The sequence below is a fragment of the Cucurbita moschata genome, unplaced genomic scaffold, assembly GCF_002738365.1.
Source record: "Cucurbita moschata cultivar Rifu unplaced genomic scaffold, Cmos_1.0 Cmo_Scf00026, whole genome shotgun sequence".
NCBI classification, from domain to species: Eukaryota; Viridiplantae; Streptophyta; class Magnoliopsida; order Cucurbitales; family Cucurbitaceae; genus Cucurbita; species Cucurbita moschata.
The window spans coordinates 2374528-2381402 of record NW_019268542.1 but is presented as its reverse complement, the minus strand read 5'-3'; the positions used below and the strand labels follow the sequence as shown (position 1 = coordinate 2381402).

The 6875-nt window shown below is 39.2% G+C and overlaps 1 long non-coding RNA gene across 4 annotated transcripts; it reads right to left on the bottom strand.

Moving 5' to 3' along the window:
• Positions 1–463: 463 nt before the first annotated feature.
• LOC111462117 lies at positions 464–6699 on the bottom strand. 4 transcript variants are annotated; one of them, XR_002713713.1, is made up of 5 exons: positions 4614–5446; positions 4287–4518; positions 1554–1651; positions 1409–1465; positions 464–1256 (listed from the first exon to the last, which is right to left on the bottom strand). It is a non-coding gene; the product is annotated as an uncharacterized LOC111462117 (long non-coding RNA). The 4 variants fall into 4 exon arrangements; XR_002713711.1 differs by lacking the exon at positions 4614–5446 and adding an exon at positions 6322–6699 and having other exon boundaries at positions 1554–4518; XR_002713712.1 differs by lacking the exon at positions 4614–5446 and adding an exon at positions 6335–6699 and having other exon boundaries at positions 1554–4518.
• Positions 6700–6875: the final 176 nt, after the last annotated feature.

The following is a 6875-nucleotide window of genomic DNA, read 5'->3' as shown; positions in this document are numbered from 1 at the left end:
ATTATCATCACTCTTGCAAAATAATTTTTCTTGTTGGAGATTATCATCACTCTTGCAAAATAATTTTAGAGACAACTCTGCTCTAATACCAATAGTCACAATCGCACTTTTCTTGGCAGCAGATTTAGTGATTGTGCGACACTTACTTGCACTGAGTGAGTCAAGCCAACTTAGGATCTCATCGCCTACAGCTCAACAACGTATGCTAGGTCTCTAACCCCTTGTGAGAGTTTTAGAAAGCAGTAGAGAAATTTTAAAAGAGAGTTTGAAAACAATATTACAAGAAAGATTGAATACAATGTTATATGACTACAAACAAAAGGCAACACAACCTAAATAGCATATAACTTTTCAGATTATGAGAATTTGACGAGTCGTATACCCTTATAGTACGTTTTGAGGCGATTCATGTCTAACAAGCCTAAAAGTGATTTCACCGAATGGTCATACAAAATCTAAGTGGGAGAAGTTGATGACTAGTCGCGTCCCCCTACAGTACATTGTAGAGCATTTCATGTCTACCGTGCCTAGACAAGTTTCTGCCAAGACATCACTTAAAAAAAGACAAGAAAATCATACACCATGAAAGCAATAAAGGAAAGCGATAAAGTTACTAGGCAAGAGTTTTGGCATGTAATGGACGTGCAACTTGGACAACACGTCTTGGATAAACATGACCGTGATAGTCACTGGATGTTAGTATCACTTGTCGACTATCAGTTGGTTCGATCTCAACCCTACGAGATCGACCCTCCTCCTGCCATAAGTGGTCTCTCAGCTGCAACACGGCGTGGAAGGAGGGCAATGGAGAGATTGTCATGAAACTTTTTTAGTGAACATTGTAAAAACAATGCCTTGGCAAGGAGGCAGCGCTTGAGCGTTTTACACAATCGGATCATAAGAACTAACAATCAATCATTCATCATCCCATTCCATCCCATCAAACAAAGTAAGTCATTTTCCATTTCCATTTCAATTTCAATTCCTGTCCATAAGGAATTAAAACAAGATCTTGATCCATATGCATCAAAGCATCAAACATCAAAGCATCAAAGGGAGAAGAAAGTTCACAGGCTTGAATGTCACACAACTGTTGATTGAACTGAAATTTTTCCATGCAGCAGCTAATAATGCCTCTTTCCTCCATTCTTAATACACAGCCATTAGTCAAAGCTAGAGTTCAAGAATTTCAGCAATTCATTTCTTCTGTTTTCCTCTGCTTTGTCTTCCTTTGATTTGTCAAGTTTCAACAAAATCTGAAAGGTAATCATAATAATGAAAACTAGAACTTTGTTACCAGACCTGCTAAGTGAGTGAGAAGTGCTTTTGGCCAAGGAAAAAGTGTTCTTAGCCATGTCAAAGGCACTCCAAAACATGTGCAAAAACAACTAAGAGATGGATCTGTCACCTTTTTGCCAGAGACAGCACTCCGCCGAGTACCATCATCCTTCTCCCGCGATAAAAACTGTTAAATTAGATGAAGAAACTGCAAAGTTAAGATAAGAGATGTCGAAAAATAATGAATTGAAAATAAACAATGCTGTGAAGGGAACCTTGGAAAGCTGCACAGGGCTACTACTCTCTTCTGGCTGTTTCTATACTTCTCTTATGGTTCCTTGGAACAGCCCGATCATCATGACACGGACCCCAACTCCAATTTCAAAGAATCAATCAGTAAATGATCACAGAAACATCTCATATTATATCCAATTCAGAAACCACTCCAAAAACAAAACCAACTATAGATGCATTCTAAAGATTGCAGGACTAGAAACAATAAGATCATTTGGCAAATAGATCGATACTTTCAGCCTCAGTCTAAAGGGCTTGTCTTAGAATGGCTCAAATTTTTTAGCCTCAAAGCTTACGCCTTCTTTAGATTATAAGTGGTTTAGAACTTTTATACATGATGCTTGGAGTCTTTATGCCTCAAGTAATGATTAGAAAACTAATATTATCTTGATGCCCATTCTTAAAATATACAAAGGTACATGTCTTACACTATTGCGTTGGGATAAATCAGGCCTACCAAAGACTAAAAATACATTGAAGCAAAAATCTAAGACATTGGATGCATGTGTTAGAAGCTAGATCTCCAATCACAATATGTTCTGAAGTAATAAATCAAAAGGGTTCTGAAGTAATAAATCAAAAGGGTTCTGAAGTAATAATCAAAAGGATGTAAATACGAGTAAAAGCAGTAAGATATTAAACTTGTTTCATGTATTTATGGATACATAAATTGGGGAGATATATGTACATTAGAGATCCATGTACTTGGTTAATAATTGAAAAGTCATGGGCGTTAGATTCATTTGATTGATACATGTATTAGATTATTCATATATCACTATAACGATAGTACAAGTATTAGGTAAATTCGTTATTTAGTATTTGGTATATGTATGGCATGGAGGATGTTCCAAAAAACCTATAAAAGATAACAAAATTGGTATCAAAGCTAAGTTAAATATGACTTCATCAAGTTAATTATGGTAAATAGAGTATCCAAATGGAGGCCTTGTTGGGATCTTCGGGAGCATGGGACGCGATGATGAATGGATTCAAGGAGGAGATGAAGAAGGAGAAGAAGGCACTATGCACAAGAAAGCTTAAGAGGTATTGGAGAAAGCCTTGCTAGCAGATTTCGAAGCCCTACAACAAAAAGGTTCGGAATCAATTTGTGATTACTTCTACTATATAAACTAGGGTAATAAATGGAGACATGGGGAGAAGGTAGAAGTACAATTTGTGGAGAAAATCCTGGAATCTTTACACTCAAAGTTGACTCTATTGTCGTGACAATTAAAGAATCTCATACTCTTGAGAAGATATCAGCGAAGGAGCCTCAAGGCCCTCTACAAGTTTATGAAGAGGTAAACGTGGTGGCCAAAAGGAAGAACGAGATGGTCACGATAACCACTCTAATGAACAAAGCAGCAACCATACCGATGATAGTAAAGGGAATGGTCGTGGAAGCTATGAGGTGCCTAGCCGAGGCCGCAGTCATGGACATGGTCGACAAGGACCCATCCACGACCAGACCTCAAGCACACGCCTCATTGCTCCTATGACTATTCCCTTTACTATCATCAATGTGATTGCTATTTCATAAATTAGATTACTTATTGCAACCACCTCGTCCTCCATTTTGACCACCAAGGCTACCCTTACTCAAGGTAGCCTCCTTTCGAGAAGCCATCCTTCTTTTGGGAAGAGTTGGCTAGCCATCCATCTTTTGGGAAGAGTTGGCTTGCAGTGCTTGCTCCATACGTCTTCTTTCTTCTTTCTCTAAGCCTCTTTCTTCATAGACTTGTATAGAGTCTTGAAGCTCCTCTACTAATATTTCTTCAAGTTTATTAGATTCTTCAACTTCCACAGCAATGTAGTCAAACCTTGAGTGTAAAAATCACATAATCTTCTCCACAACTCGTACTTCTTCTACCTTCTCGTCATGTCTTCTCATTTCTTACACAATGGAGTTTACACAATGGAAGTAAACACATATTGATGTTGAATCTTCTTGATGTAGAGCCTCAAAATCTACGGGTAAATATTGCAAGCAGATTTTCTTCACTCTATCTAAACCATCAAAGTCTTTCTCCAGACCTCCCAAGCATTCTCAGAAGATTTTGCATGGACGATCAACTCAAACGTGGTGCCATCTACTCTTTGGTGGATTGTGAATAACGCCTTCTTCTCCTTCTTCATCTCCTCCTCCTTGAACTCATACACCACTGTGTCCCATGCTCTCATAGATCCCAACAAGGCCTCCATTCTATTTACTATAATTGGTCCCATGCTCCAATAGGTCCCAACCAGGCTTCTATTTGGATACTCTATTAACCATAATCTGTTTTGTTAAGGGGACATGGGTATGAATTGAACTAGATGAAGTCATAGTTAACTTGGCTCTAATACCAGTTTTATGGACAATTATGAGGAAGAGATGTATTCTATTTTAAAGTTGTCAAGCCTTTTGAAATATCCTCCATAGTCATACATGTACCAAATATTAAATAACAAGTCTATATAATACATGTATTATCATTATGGTGATACATGAATAATCTAATACATGTATCAACCAAATGAATCTGACTCTCATGACTCTTCAATTATTAACTAAGTACATGGATCTCACATGTACATGCATCCCACAAATTCATGTATCCATAAATCTAACATACATAGAGGTTATTTCCATGGCATTTCTCAATTCATCGAAATTACAACATTATCAGCAACAAAGGGAAAAATAGTACACAAGCACAATAGTGGTCTACCTCTTTAGCCTTATGCTTACGCCTTTCATGGTGATGTTTCTAACTTCGCTCCCTCTTCTTATCGATGCACAAATAGTAACAATAACAAGGAGAAATCCACAAGTGAAACTACAAAGCCAAATAGGAAAAGAAATGTTGTGTAAAAACATCTACCGTTTTCGTTCTACCATTCTTCTTATGCCGCTTTGAACGGCCAAACTCTTCAAGCTCACTTTGAGAAGAGCTATTGCTTCTGCAAGTATATACAAGGGCTAGTAAGAATTATCTTGGGTACAAGGCAGGTGCTGTGCAAAAATAATTGACTGGAAAATAAGCAACACCACTCACTCAGACATGATCTTGAAAAGTATAAATTAAGAATCCCAGAAAATATGAAGCACGTCTTCTTCCGACCTCTCTCCCTTTTTCCTTCTCCTATCTGCAAACTCTCTTATTGCTGCTACTTCCAAAGCAATCAAAATGGAACAAACCACTTGAATGAGGAATTAATGATCTGGAACGCTTCATAGTAAACAAGGCTATCTAAGACAAGGGACGCCCCTCGTTCCAGATCTAGAATGAATGAACGAAGTTGTTCCTCGTTCTGATTTGGAACAAATGAACCTCGTTTAAAAACAGACCAAACTAGGCATCTGTCCAGATTGGATTATAACACATTCACCGCCCCATGTGGGAGAGAATTGAATGGGGATAACAGCTGCTGCGGTAATAGAAAATAGCCACCAGAGATTGAAGATTACAAAGTCTCTCCGTTGATGGGTTAAAGATTCAATCCCAAGGGCTGCAGAACAAATTGATGGTAAGATCAGAGGAGGAAACACTGTCGACTGGTTTGGAAGAGGGGGGAAATTTTCTGGTCAACAATTCCGACGAGCCAATGGTTGACAGTGCAATTGGATCATTGGTGATCAGAGTACCGCGTCAAAGGGAGTTGGAACTTAGGAAGGAGAAAGTGGAAGACCATAGCTTGAGAAGAAAGTGCCGACGATTCTGACACCGATGATGAGTGTCACGGTCATGCTCGTCCAAGGCGTGTTGCCCATGGCCGCATGCCCATGACAAGCCCAACCCTTTATGTCTTTTCATATTCAGTGTTTTACAACTTTGTATTTATAGAGAGTATGACGTTTCAGAAATATCATGTCTAAGCCGGTCAGACATGAAATGCCTCAGAATATACTATAGGGGGATACGACTAGTTGTCAACTTCTCCCTACCCAAGGTTATATACCGTAAGCCGTTGTTATTTCTCTCTTGCTTGCTTATATAACGTCTCTTTCAAAAATCTCTCTCTGCCCTCGCTTTCTAAAACTTTCTCTTAAAACCGAGGCTAGAGGCTCGAGCATACGTCGCTTGGCCGTAGGCGACGCAAGAACGAATTGGCTTAGCTCACTTGTCGTTGGAAAGTGAGTGCCGCACAATCGCAAGTCTGCTGCCATTAAAAGTGCGATTGTGACAATGAGCAGGCCAGAGAAAAGCAGAATGAAGACACTCAATAAAAGAATCATACTTAGCCAGCACAACAACATACATCCATCCATTTAACCACCACATCAATTGTTTGTCAGCAAACGTCAGTCAAATTGGTTTACAACCATTTAGAACAAATCATTTGGAACAATCTTTCAAATCACCGGATCAAATAGACACCAAACTCAAAAATGGAGACTATTTGCCCAAAGTTTAAATATAACAGAAGATGCCATAAATTCTTCGCTTCCTAAACAGAAAATGCCATAAATTTCAAATTCATAACCAGGAGTTGAAGTTCTCATGCCAAGCAATTCTGATTGGCAACCTAATCATAACTAAGAGCACATAAATCAGAAGACCTCCAGAATGACAAAAAAAGAACAGATTAGAAAAGACTCAACAGAGTTCCTCAAAGAGTATCAACTATCGCATAAAAACTCCCAGTTTGCTTCAAACTCTAATCAATAGCAACCAAACAACAACCAAGGTAAAAGGAATATAATATATATAATAAAAAGATCAGAAACCACAGAGGAAAAGCATACTAAGAGAAAAAATTTACATGTTCAGGTTACCGGGAGTAATGGAATCGGAGTCAGATGAAGAGAGAGAGTCGGAGGAGGAGCGGCGGTGCCTGCGACGGCGTTTAGAATGAGAGCGAGATTTCTTGCGAATCCTAAGCGTGGCCCGATCTTTTTGACGGCGAATTCCCCGGCGATGGCGAACACGAGAAAGAAGAAGACGATGAGTCGGAAGAGTAGGATGTTGCCAACGAAGACGAGGACGCCATTGGAGAGAGTGGGAGATTATGGTTTCGAGAAGGACCAAAGGGCTAGCCGCTAAGGAAAGGGACGGGATGGCGTCATGGGGTTCATACCCTACTTTTAGTTTGGGCATTTGTGGATTTGATAGTTGAGGTTTTTTGATCGGCTTGATTTTGCAATCAAAATGGACTAGCAAAGAGCAAATGTCGGCATATCTTCATCATTCGAGTAAACAAAGATTTGTCCAGGATGTGAAGTTGTAAACAAAGATTCTGACTTGTTAAACCATGTGAAGTTGTAAACAAAGATTCTCACTTGTTAGACCACCACACAGCTCTGGCTCAGCCCTGTG